Raw genomic sequence first — 14,732 nt, forward strand, 5'->3', positions numbered from 1 at the left:
TTTAGACTTTACAGAAGGAAACAGATTAGGTTACATGTAGATAAGTAAAGTATCAGCCATGGTTGTCATGACAACTGTAAACTGTCAAACCGGAATCGGTATATTTAGGGGCAAAGCAACACGACCATATGTGACAGTACAGGAAGGCATGTTAACCAGGGGTGAAACAAACCAGAAAATACAAGCAATAAAACAAGGTGACGGCTTAGAACAAATGGGGACTATACAGCCCAATCAAATAGATGGGAAGGTAGATGTATATACTGATCAGTAGATATTATAAAAATATACCATACTATAGAATGGAAGAAGAAAAAATATATATAGCAACATTTATAGAATACAGCTGCTCAGGTTAAGAATATTAGTAGAAACCTGGCAATGTACCAAAAGAGGTACCAAATAATGCTTATTAAAAAATTCTAGTAGTGAATAATATGAACAATATATTATCAAAAAATGGGGATGCGTTTTTTGTAGAGGTCAATAATACATAGAATAGAAAGTTACTCTCAATAATCTGTTGGTATCCTTCAAAGGAACACCTGCCAATCCAAGTAAGCATTAAGTCCCTTTGGTGTCACTGTATCCAATTTGTACATCCAACGTGCCTCTCTTTGCAATAGTAGGTCATTACAATCCCCACCACGTGTCAGAGGGGAGACATGGTCAATTATGGTATATTTCAAGTCCGCCACTGTATGCTGATGTTCGGCAAAGTGCCATGCTACCGGCTGTTCTGAAGTCCCCTTCTTGAGGGCAGTGCGGATGGCTGACCGATGGTTAGCCATCCTGGTTCTGAGGTCGTCAGAGGTCTTGCCCACATAATACAGACCACAGGTGCAGTGTAACAAGTACACAATGTAGGTCGTGGTACATGTAAGGCGAAACCTGTGTTTAAATGTCTGACGTCTGTGTGGGTGTGAGAATGATGTCCCTGTAATTAGTCCACCACAGGTAAAATAGCCAAGGCAACGAAATACCCCCGTCTTTTTAGTGTCAAGCCAAGTGGATTGTCTATAGGCTTCAGTAGGGTCAGTCTTGACTAAAAAGTCCCTCAGGGATCTTGCCCTTCTGAAACCTAATCTGGGTGTTGAAAATCCTGTGAATGGTAATGTTCTATCAGACTTGACCATTTCCCAGTTTTTTTCAAGAACTTTCGCGATAGCTTTTTTATCACCAGTAAAGGTGGTTACGAACATCATCCTTGGACCTGTTCTTGCTATCTGGGGTGTATCCGGCTTGAGAATTGAGTGTCTCTGGTTCTCTAAGAGGTCCTCAGGGTAATCTCTCATGTAGAATTTCTCCTCCTCGGAAATGATCCTAACCACCCTTAGCATTTGTGATTTCGGTAGTGATTTCTTGGTGGCCGGAGGATGACAACTAGTGAAATGGAGCAATGAGTTCCTGTCTGTGCTCTTGTGGAACAGTGTAGAGTATAATCTACCGTCTTTCTTATAGAGTCTAACATCCAGGAAATCTACTTGGTGCTTGTCATAGTTCATTTTGAACTGAAGAGCTGGATTGGCTCTATTTAGATTTTCAAGCCAGTCAATCAATTCTTTTGAGGACTCCAACCAGAAGAATAGTAGATCGTCTATATATCTTCAAAAGAAAATAATCTTTCCATCCTTGAATAGATAAGTGCAGAATTCTTCAAAGTATGCCATATATAAATTGGTATACGATGGGGCCACACTGGACCCCATCGCTGTCCCAATTAGTTGCAGATAGAAACAATGTTCAAATCGAAAATAATTTGTTGTTAAACACCACTCCAACAGATGGAGTAAGACTTCAGTTGGTGGTCCTATATATGGAGTCCTGGAAAGATGAAACTTTACTGCACGTACACCCTCCTGGTGGGGTATCACAGTGTACAAACTTGTGATATCCAGGGTCACAAGCAGCACATTGTCTTCAAGTGTCCCAACTTCAGAAAGGAGGTTTAGTAGCATCATTGAGTCCTTAAGAAAAGACGGCATATGTTGAACTATTGGTTGGAGGAAAGTGTCGACAAAGATGGCCAAAGGTTGCTGTATGGAGCCAATAGCCGAGACTATGGGCCGTCCAGGTGGGTTGGTCAAGCGTTTATGAAATTTTGGTAGTGTATAGAACACCGGCGTCCGTGGGAAGTCGGTGTTCAAAAACTTGCTGCTACTTTTGTCAATAAAACCTTGTTCAACTAACTGGGTGGTATATTGGTCAATTTGTTTTTTGTAAAGAGTTGTAGGATCTTGATTAAGCATTCTGTATGTGGATCTATCACTAAGTTGGACATGACCTCATCCCTGTAATCACTGTAATTTAAGAGCACAATGGCTCCTCCTTTGTCCGCTTCACGAACAATCAATGTTTTATTATTTTTCAGTGTATTCAGGGCTCTCCATTCTTCCCTTGTAAAATTATTGAAAGTATCAAAGTGATGTTGTTGAATATTCTCATTTAAATCATCCAGCACAATTCTAGTGAAGGTATTAATACTGGCATTAATACTGGCATTAGTACATTGTGGGGTATATGTTGACTTCTTCTTGAATAGATGTTGTATAGACTCACTATCAGCAAATTTTTCTTTTAATGTGAGTTGTCTTTGAAATTTCTTAACATCTATAAAGAGGTCAAAAGGATCCGTAGTACATGTGGGAATAAAGGTGAGACCTTTATTTAGGATCTTATTTTTCCACATCAGTTAGTATATGGTCACTTAAAGGATTACTTTCTGTTATAATTTTTAAGCTAAACAACTAACATATTAAAGTTAATAAACATTAATTAAAACCTACTGACCTATATTTTCTCCAAAACAAAGTTTCATAATGTTCTAAAAGTTATATCTTTTATTCGCCGATGATGTCACGTTATCCTGCCCACTATTTTCAGCACTGAGTGTTCAAAATACTTAAACCAATAACTTTGTGTTTAAAGCGCCATTTTGAAACCTAGGTATTGTAAACGGATTGGTACAGAGCAAAGGATACCCATGGAGTGGGTTTGGAAAACAATTAAATTTGCAGACAAGATTTCTGATATACTGTAGAGATATGTTAATAAAATGCTATTGATAAAAAGAGTATTTGGGGTTGTTAGTTAGTAACAGGCATAGAAAATATTTACTTACAGTGGCCCTTTAAGTTCACCACAATGTTTTCCGGACTCATTTTGGGGGCATAAGTGGTGGTTTTGTTTTGTTTTCCGCCCTCTCCGGGTTTGAATCCTCTTCCTCCCCCGTTTTTTGACCGTGTGGTTACCCCAACTTTCTGAGGAACAGAAGATGTCTGGCCACTTGTAATATCCCCGTCGGAGCCTGATCCAGAGGTGGAGCTTTCCACAGTTGACAGGTCTTTAGCCTTATGGTATCTTACCCGGCGTTGGCGATTAGCATGTATTCTTTGTCTCTCTTAGGTCAAGTGTTGCCACAGATATACACGTTTGTCCCTGTAATCTCCGATGACCGCCTCTAGTTTCTTGTTCTTAAAGTCAATAAGGTCAGATTCGTATCGGTCCACTTTGTCTTGTAATTTTTTGAGCCAATCCTCACTCGTGTCGGTCTGTAACCGGGTCAGGTTGAGGGATTCGTAAGTAGTGATTTCTCCTTTAACCAGTGCTAGAAGTCTGCTGACCTCCTGTATAACTAGTAATAATAAGTCGAGGGAGCATTTATTTTCTATGCTGCACCAGCGCTCACAGAACGCTGGGTTATTTCTCCCAATGGTTGGTACATTTTTTATATGGAACTCTCGCGGAATATATCCTTTTCTGTGGTACTCAGAAAGATAGGTTCAATGTAATATGAGATCTTTCTCCTTTTGTTTTAGTTTGAGGAGGTGTGTATAGATGAAAGAAGGTTTATCAAGGGTAGGTCGTCTGGTTAGTCTCTCAAAGCGAATCGAATCCGCATCAGCTTGAGTAAATTGAAATACAGATGCTCCTGGTATAAGTTCATCAGTGTGTATTAATTCGTCAGGGTCTGTATCTTGCACTGTATTCATATTGCACTGAGTTAGCAAAAGACAGGTAGTTTACAGTTGTCATGACAACCGTGGCTGATACTTTACTTATCTACATGTAACTTAATCTGTTTCCTTCTGTAAGGTCTAAATTGCCGGCTGTTATAAGTGATCTGTCCCCCGTTGAATTAATTATCCTTTGCTATATTTGGTTCCGATATCGCGCTATAGGGCTGTTTCATTGTGGGCTTGCTTGCTTGTTTACAGTTGCTATGGTTACATATTCATCGCTGAAATTGATCAGCGGTGTTTGTTATGTTTCTTTTTAGGTATAGGATTATGTACAATAGGCTCCACATATGCTTAGAATAAAACGCTGAACTGACCTACTATATATATTGTTTTTCAAATGACTTGTGCCCAGTATTTTTTATGACAGCATTCTGAGGTTTGTCAGGTGTTAATACACTACGGCAGTTTATGCTGAAGCAACTTCAGATAACAGACCTGTTTAGTTCAGCATATGACATTTTTGGGCTTGTTTTCGCGCACTTATTCTTTCATACTGTTTTATGTTTTTATTACACTCTGTTTCTTGCAGATTTTTTACGCTGACACAGCTGTTTTACTCCTCCTCCGCTACACAAATGTGTAGAACGTACACGTAATTATGTTTGGGTATTTAACCCTTTCGTGTCAGGGTTAAAGTGCCTACATCGGAACAACTGTTCCGATGTAGACAAATTGAAACTACGCGATCGTGCATACGATCGCGAGATTTCAATTATTGGATCGCATCTGGGGGGCGTCCCTACAATCCTAGGAACGCCCTCCAGACCGCGATTAAATCCCTGAAGCACAGAAGGCTTCAGGACAGCCGTTAGTTATGACGTTCCATTCCGTCATAACGGCTTTAAAGCCCAGTCTAATTATGACGGAATGGAACGGCATAACGGCTTTAAAAGGTTAAGTCCTGGTGGTGGGAAATGCAATTGTTGTTGTTTTGTCTGTCTGAGGACGAGCCGGTCAGGCTTGAAAACGTTCACAATAAAGTGGATCAACAAGTAAGTCCTTTGGAGTGCACTTTCTTCTACCTGTCTATATATATATATATATATATATGCTTTGTTATAAAAATATTCACATAAATGTTAAAAATAAAAAGTCATAAGGGTGAAATGTAAGGGCTATAATTTATTAAATATTAATATTTATTAATGTAGATATATATTTTACAAAAATGATTTTTTTATATACAGTATATATATATATATATATATATATATATATATATATATATATATATATATATATATATATATATATATATACAGTTGTGCTCATAAGTTTACATACCCTGGCAGAATTTATGATTTCTTGGCCATTTTTCAGAGAATATGAATGATAACACAAAAACTTTTCTTTCACTCATTGTTAGTGTTTGGCTGAAGCCATTTATTATCAATCAACTGTGTTTACTCTTTTTAAATCATAATGACAACATAAACTACCCAAATGATTAAAAGTTGACATACCCTGGTGATTTTGGCCTGATAACATGCACACAAGTTGACACAAGGGGTTTGAATGGCTATTAAAGTTAACCATCCTCACCTGTGATCTGTTTTCTTGTAATTAGTGTATCCTACTTACAATACGCCAAACAGCGCAGAGACAAGCCTCAAACCTTCTGGCACAAAGTCATTTGGAGTGATGAGACTAAAATTGAGCTTTTTGACCACAACCATAAATGCTACATTTGGAGAGGAGTCAACAAGGCCTATGATGAAAGGTACACCATTCCTACTGTGAAACACGGAGGTGGATCGCTGATGTTTTGGGGATGTGTGTGCTACAAAGGCACAGGAAATTTGGTCAGAATTGATGGCAAGATGAATGCAGTATGTTATCAAACAGAACCCCTCATTTTCCACTTCTTGATTAGCGTTTGAACACTGCTGATTTGCATTCTCAATTCCTTGGATATCTTTTTATATCCCTTTCCTGTTTTATACAGTTCAATTACCCTTTCCCACAGACTTGACAATTCTTTTGCTTTCCCCATGACTCAGAATCCAGAAACGTCAGGGCAGCACTGGATGAAAGATGCAAGGGTCTGTCAGGAATCCAGAAACTCATTGACCTTTTATACACACACACTAATTACAAGCAAACAGATCACAGGTGAGGATGGTTACCTTTAATAGCCATTCAAACCCCTTGTGTCGACTTGTGTGCATGATATCAGGCCAAAATCACCAGGGTATGTAAACTTTTGATCAGGGTCATTTGGTTAGTTTCTGTTGTCATTATGATTTATAAAGAGTAAACACAGTTGGTTGATAATAAATGGCTTCAGCCAAACACTAACCATGAGTGAAAGAAAAGTTTTTGTGTTATCATTCATATTCTCTGAAAAATGGCCAAGAAATCATAAATTCTTCCAGGGTATGTAAACCTATGAGCACAACTGTATATATATTTAAAAATCAAAGGAATATTTTCTTCTATGTGAAGAACATTTGAATGTAAAATATTCATAACTACCTTCAGCTAGCGCTGGGGGTCTAGCAGAGTGTCAGGTTAGCGCAAGATCGATAAGTGTTGGGTTTTTTTCAGTGTCCGCTCTCCATTAAAGTCTATTGAGTGAAGAAATTAGTATGGTCGCGATATCTGAAATCCTGAAGTTAGTGCACACTGGCTTTTGCTCACGTGCAAACATTTGATTTTTAACTTGTCATACGTGAGCAGGATTTACTGCTTGCTGGTGTTTTTTTGTGTGCAAGTGAAAATGCTAAATAGAGCACCACTTGTAAACTGGCCCATAATTAGTATTTGGTTATTAAGAGGAACTAGGGCTTTTATAGCAACTGTGTACTTTCAGTGAGAGATTGAATTTGTTTAGCATACATTTTTTTCACACTTAGAGACAGATTACTAGTGAAGCGCAAATTAACACTTCTGCTCGAGCATTAATTGCGCTAAAAGTAAGATTTTTGCACTCATCTAGTTGCGCACATATTATCAGTTGAAAGTAAACTGTTTTCACTCTCGTGGTAACACGGCTAGAGCAAAAAACCGAAATTCACGTACTCTTCTATAGAAGTAAATGGAGAAAAAAAGTGGGAAAAATCCAACTCTCGCGAAAAACACGATCCCATATTCTCATTTGTGCTAAACCAACATGAAAATATGAATATTTCCCATTCTAATTTTCTGCATGTTGCAAAATATGTTCTATTCATAAATAAATAAATATTTCTACATATATCTGAGGATATTTTGGAACAATATATATCTTTACCTATAAATCTAGATATAGGAATTTCTATTTATACATACATAGAACACATTCCGCTATGTGCAGAACATTGGTAAATACATAGTTAAATCCTTTAATAAATATGAATATTGTATAAATAAGTTTTTACATGTTTTCATCTACTTAACGGCAAAGGGCACCAGTGCACTTATATATATGTCTGTATATGTATACATATGTATTTATGTGTTTATATCAGGGGTCAAGTCCTACAAAAGAAAAGTGTGGGAATTCACCAAGACTTTCACCCCCCCTTCACAATTAATATTGTTTTATATACATACACACACACACACACTATATTTATATGTACATAATTTATTAATTCTATACACTTTGGTTAATGAAAGCAAATTAAATCAAATTAAGGGTGGAATGGTTGTCTTTGGGCCTAAGAATCCTTATCTGTCACAGAGTTTCACCCACTTAAGGTGCACTAGTCCTATTTCTGCTGAGGGGGGTTAAATAACCCCAAAGCAAGCCACATAGAAATGTAAGCACCATGTGTTACACACAGTGCAGGGTGATAACACAGCAGGACCGCTGACAGACTTGCATTTAGTGTATTGTAGGAAAGGTTACTGCCCATTACTAGAGGATCTCACTATCCCTCTAACCAGACTGTGCTCTATCTCCTCCCACGACCAGCAGCAGCAGTGTTTACTGAAGCATTTCTGTTCTCTGTCCAGGGGGAACTTAGTTCCTCCTGCAAAAATAGTGCAGGAACTCCGTTCCCATGCGTTCCCACTTGACTTGACCCCTGGTTTATATCCCTTCCCATCTAATACCCTCCCTATCTTCCACCCTCACTCCTGCTCTTACCCACATCTTCAACTTATCTCTCTCTAACGGCTTATTCCCATCTTCTTTCAAACACGCAAAAGTCACTCCCATACTCAAAAAATCCTCCCTTGACCCTAATTCTCCTGAAAGCTACCGCCCCATATCACCCCCAAATCACTGCTTCCACTAACATCAAAACTCCTTGAAAAACTAGTTTACTATCACCTAACCCACTTCCTGTCCGCCAACTCCTTGCTTGACCCCCTGCAATCCGGATTCCACCCCAAACACTCAACTGAGACTGCCCTTACCAAGGTTACTAACGATCTTCTCTCTGCTAAAAATTTTGGCCACTACTCTATACTCATCTTACTTGACCTCTCAGCTGCCTTCGACACAGTTGACCACACCCTCCTCCTACAGACCCTTAGCTCTTTTGGTCTCTGTGACACTGCTCTTTCCTAGATTCACTCTTACCTCTCTCACAGGTCTTTTTCTGTGTCATTTGCCGACGACTCCTCCTCTCCAATGCCTCTGTCTGTTGGAGTACCTCAAAGATCTGTTCTGGGTCCTCTACTCTTCCCCATTTATACTTCTTCACTGGGTAAACTTATCAACAGTTATGGCTTCAAATATTACCTCTATGCTGATGACACCCAGATCTACCTCTCCACCCCTGCTCTCTCTCCTTCTGCCCTTTCTCATGTCAGAGACTGCTTATCTGGTATTTCTTCCTGGATGGCCTCTCACCACCTAAAGGTTAACATGTCCAAGACTGAGCTCCTTCTTATCCCCCCCCCCACACACACACACACACAAGCTCTATACCGACTTGTGACTTCTCTATCCCTGTTGACGGCATCACCATTTCCCCAAGTCTGCCTCAGAGTTACACTTGACTCAAATCTAGCCTTCGCCCCCCCCCCCCCATATCCAATCGCTTTCTACATCCTGCTACAACCATCTACGCAATATTTCCAAGATTCAACCTTTTCTGTGCGCTAACACCCCAAAGCAAATAATCCACTCCCTTGTTATTTCCCGACTTGACTACTGCAATAACCTACTTACTGGCCTTCCTCTTTCCCGCCTCTCCCCCCTTCAATCCATCCTAAATGCCTCTGCCAGGCTGATCCACCTTTCCCATCTCTCTGTATCTGCTGCACCTCTGTGAGTCCCTTCATTGGCTCCCCATTCACAGCAGAATTAAATTCAAAATTTTTACCCTTGCATACAAAGCACTCACCAACACCGCTCCCCTCTGCCTATCCTCTCTAATCAACAAGTATACTCCAGCCTGCCCGCTAAGATCCAACAATGAACTGCTCCTTGCATCTGCGACTATCACCTCCTCTCATGCTAGACTGCAGGACTTGTGTCGTGCAGCACCTACCCTCTGGAACACTCTCCCTCGTGCTGTCAGACTTTGCCCTAATCTTTCTTCCTTTAAATGCTCTCTGAAGACTTTTCTGTTCAGAGAAGCCTATCACCCAACTCAATAATATTTCTCTTACCTAACAACATTTCCCTCATCTAACTCTGCATTAACATCTTTCTCAATCTTGCAGTCCTCACCTCATGTTTCTCAAACTTCTACCCTTCTAGATTGTAAGTTCCCATGGGAAAAGGACTCTCAATTCCTCCTGTATGTGTCCTGTCTCTTACAAGTCTTATATTATTGTTTTATTTAAATGAATTGTATCCATGGACAGCGCTGCGGAATATGATTGTGCTTCATAAATAAAGTATATATATATACATAAACAGCTCTAGACATGTATATATGTGTATCTCTATCTTAAAGCCCTTTGCCTGCCTTTTTTTTTTCAAACACCTGATATCTCCTATCTTGAGCCTTTATAACTTTTGTGTGCAATATTTATTTAGAATAATTTTTATTAGATAGTATTATTATGAGTGTAAATGTATTTTGTAATCTATTTTTGAAGTGTTATTTGCAACTTTTATGTTTTGCGAAACAGTTATGTGTAATCTCCCCTCCGTAAGTAAGGTGCTAAAACAATAGTACTATACTATATCACTGCTGCTCATGGGCTAGCAACACACAGTCCCAAATATGCACTACAACAGTGTCTCTGTGCTGTTTAAATGAACGCTAAAAACCAATGTCATTCTTACCCCCTCTCCTGCGCTGGGTCTTGGGGAAGGAGGCTGTATCCAGTGACTTTCTCTGTGTCAGGTGCCGCTACTTGAGCATACTTTTCCCGGATTTCTCTGTCATCCAATCCAATCCCTCTTCAGACATTGCGGAGGGGCGCGTCATCCGATCCTGCACGTCTCATTGGGTAAAGTGTGTTTTGCAGTCAGGCCAGTCGGGGAATGATGAGGGGCTATCCCTCAATCCACCATGCTTGCTCGCTAGGTAGGTCAGATTCAGTCAGGAAAAACAAAGTAGATGTCAGTATTTATGATAAGAATCTAAGTAGTGCTCTCCAAATAATATATCAGCTTATGGCAGGGTTATAACACAATACAAATAATAATTATCCTTAAAAATAGAAACCCTTAACAAACATGCATCTACTAGAAACCATACAATTAATATAAATACCTGAATTCTTTTATTTAGTTAATATCCATGAACATTTTGAAATATATTTGTAATACCAGAATATGAAACACTATTATACACGTTAAAACCAACTATTAAGATATGCTATCCTTCTTACAAAGCCCAGAAAAATTTACCTTTAAAAATCAGCCGTATTTACAAATAGCCTTTCATTCAGTTAACACAATGAAACTAAAACCTTTAACTTTTAACATCCAAGCAATACAATCCTAACAGTGCTTATAAACAATAGGATAATATATATATTCTGCTATTTAACTGCAATTTATCCTAATACAATATTGATTTAAAACATCAGAACTTGCACAGATAACCAATTTAAAATTTTGGATTAGTTTAACAACACATAGGCTATGAAATGGTAGCTTAAAATCCAAACTGCTCTCTTTAATCTTTCAACTGTACTTTAAACTGCAGTGACTTATAATTTAACCATAGTCTTACCAATAACCTTATATACTTTACCAAATAAACCAATCGATATCCAGTTTCCAATGTTTCTCAACAGATTACATTTCACCTCAGAATTTCAAAATTGGGGATATTCGCATATGGAGTCTAAGAATAGCTGTGTGCTTTAATAATAACCACAGTAGTTATTCCTCCAGGATTAGCCAGCCGCCTCCTCTCAGTCTCTATGCTTGGGGTTAAATCATCTGATTTCACCCCTTCCCTTTTTTGATCATTATCTATCATTGGTGAGTATTGGAAACGGGAGTATTTGAAAAAATCTTAAAACAATTTTAGCTCCTAGTGAGTTTAAAAATGAATCAAACAAGACAATACAAACTAGCCTATCAGGAGAAAATATAAATGTTTTTTTTCCATGTATAAACTGCAAGTCATGTCAGTATAGTTGTAAAACAAAGGAATATAAGTCCACACAAACAGGAAAAGTATATAAAATCGATAGTACCATCAGATGCCAAGATAAAGGGATAATATATATGGTCCAGTGCACATGTAATAAACAATACATGGGGAGACAACTAGAACCCTTAGAGAAAGGATCCGTGAGCACCTATGGACAATCGAAAAAGGAAAAAAAGATACATATTTATATCAACACTTCAAAGAAAAGCATAACAATAACTTGGCAGATTTTAGATTTTGGGGAATCAAAAAAGTAACCAGAAACTGGAGAGGGGGCAGCTTAGAAGTAGAATTACTCAAAATTGAATCAGAGACTATATATACCTTACAAACATTACAACCCCAGGGACTAAACTCAGAACTAGAAATATCCCTTTTTTTTATAAATTTATATTTTTTTATAAATTTATATTTTTATTATTGACCCTAATAGTATCACTATAAACTTCAAAACTTTCTCTGGCACTTTTATAGTTGATCACTTAACCCTCATAATTCATCCACAACTTAAGTTTTTAATCTTAGTAGCTCATATAGTCCTTACATACCACACTTGTGATATAGCACTAAACTTTATGTTTAAATGATTTTTATTAGAATAAGGTTCACTGGGTTACAACAGATCAAAATACAAATTCTTGACATAGTAGGCAAATAAGCAATATTACAATATCTTCAAATTAAGCATTGTCAAATATCGGTAAACCAGTGGCCCAGCTTTTTTGTGGGTGGCGAGGGGAGGGGAGGTAAGATAAATGGGGGATAAAAAGAAAAATATAAAGATTATTAGAAGAAAAAGAAAGAAAAAAAAAACAGTCTAAATTGAGTGAGCTAAATTAGTACTACGCAGCTCAATAATTTGTTCAAGGTGAACTATGGGAATTAGATTATGTATTCAGAAGAATATGGGGTCGGGGGTATAGGGGAAAGGGAGTCAGGTCGTACACCGACATGTTTGTACCAATAAAGTTGAGAGCTATAGTAATGGTTTTATGTTCTAACTAACAGTTTGCATGTTCAACTTTCAAACCCAATAAACAATTCAAACCAGTGGCCCAGCTTTTTTGTGGGTGGCGAGGGGAGGGGAGGTAAGATAAATGGGGGATAAAAAGAAAAATATAAAGATTATTAGAAGAAAAAGAAAGAAAAAAAAACAGTCTAAATTGAGTGAGCTAAATTAGTACTACGCAGCTCAATAATTTGTTCAAGGTGAACTATGGGAATTAGATTATGTATTCAGAAGAATATGGGGTTGGGGGTATAGGGGAAAGGGAGTCAGGTCGTACACCGACATGTTTGTACCAATAAAGTTGAGAGCTATAGTAATGGTTTTATGTTCTAACTAACAGTTTGCATGTTCAACTTTCAAACCCAATAAACAATTCAAAGTATTCATCTACTTGTGCTAAAACTATTTTAAGGGGTACTATGAGGTCTTTGCTCCCAGATAAACTGCACATTAGTTATCATCTCTCGTTTACCTAGGTAGCAGTAGTGCATTCTTTCTAGTAGTATCACATGATTAACCTCCGCTACCCATTGGGCTATTGTGGGAGTTTCTACTGACTTCCATAACCTGGGGATTCATCTCTTAGCACATGTCAGCATTATCAGAAATAGTTTTTTCCTATAGGCACAAGGGAGTTTTGGAGCATGGTTAAGGAGGATGATATGTGGATTTAGTGTAATTTCTGTGTTTAGCGTTTCACTCATATGTTGAGCCACTTGTTGCCAGAATATGGTTAAGTTCGGGCAAGACCACCAGATATGTGCCATGGTGCCCGTCTCACCACATCTTCTCCAACAGCTAGATGAGGCCGTCGGGTAGATAACTCGCAGGCGATGTGGAGTTAAGTACCAACGGGCCATGATTTTGTAATTTAGTTCTGATAGCAAGAGGGAGGTTGAGGAGGAGTGTATATTGCGGAAACAACGCTTCAAATCCTCTTCGCATAAGTCATGTGGTATTTCCTCAGACCACCTATCTAGGTATAAAGGGCGTGTCTCAGGAAATTTATTCCTAAGGATTTTATATACTATGGACAGGTGAGCTTTTGTAATAACAGGGGTGATACATAGTTGCTTAAATGTGGTTAATGGTATGAGGGTGCCTCTCTTGTGTGGCTTATTATATATAGCATGTCTAATTTGCAGGTATGTGTACCAGCTATGAAATGGGGGTCCTAGTTCTTCTTCTAGTACGGTTCTGTCTTTTATGCCCATTGGACCTGCAAATAGATATAATGGAAGGTTCTGCAAATGTCTTACTGGGTTATTATGAGTAAACCTGCTATGCTGTAGGAACAAATGGTTGTTAAGTAGTGGGGTTAGCGGAGATATTACAGTCGATACCCCTTTTACATGAGTTATGACATAATCCCATACTTCGAGTGTAGCTCTAATGTAGTCGTTGCGCTGTGTCATATGCGGTCTCGAGGCTTTAGGGAGCCAGGGTAAGTCTCTCATATACCTAACCTGGGACAAATGGCCTTCTGTCTGTACCCATAATTTTGCGGAGGGTGCGTGATTCCAAGAAATTATTCTTGCTAAATGTGCTGCTCTATAATAGTTGGTGATATTAGGAACATTGAGACCCCCATCCTCTTTGCTAAGGTATAGTGTGTGCTGTGCCACTCTAGAGCGTTTGTATGACCAGATGAATGAATTAATTAGCTTTTGTTGTGTTTTAAGATATGAGTTTGGAAGAGCCAGTGGGAGTGTTTGAAAGATATATAGGTATTTAGGAATGATCATCATTTTAACTGTGTTAATTCTTCCAAACCAGGGCAGATGTCCCTGTTTATGCCAGGTTTCCAATAAGCTTTTGGTGCGTGTTTGGAGTGCGAGGAAATTATCCGTAAATAGTTTGTCAGTGTCACTTGATATAACTATTCCTAAGTATTGAAGTTTATCTGTTATGCTAAACCTTCCTATGCGCGCTATGGTTTCAACTTCTTCTGATGTTAAATTGATCGGCATTAGGCCAGATTTGTCCATATTAATGGAAAAATTAGAGACTTGCTTATAGTTCTCCAATGTTTCCATAAGTGCCGGCAGTGTGGTTGTTGGTGACTTTAATGTGAAAATCACGTCGTCCGCGAACAGGAGGCATTTCTGATCTATTTTACCTAATTTTATGCCCTGGATATGCGGGTTATTCCTCACTTGTATTGCTAAAATTTCTACTGTTAATGCAAATAGCAAGGGCGAG

Source organism: Bombina bombina, chromosome 1, assembly GCF_027579735.1.
Source record: "Bombina bombina isolate aBomBom1 chromosome 1, aBomBom1.pri, whole genome shotgun sequence".
Classification (NCBI taxonomy): Eukaryota; Metazoa; Chordata; class Amphibia; order Anura; family Bombinatoridae; genus Bombina; species Bombina bombina.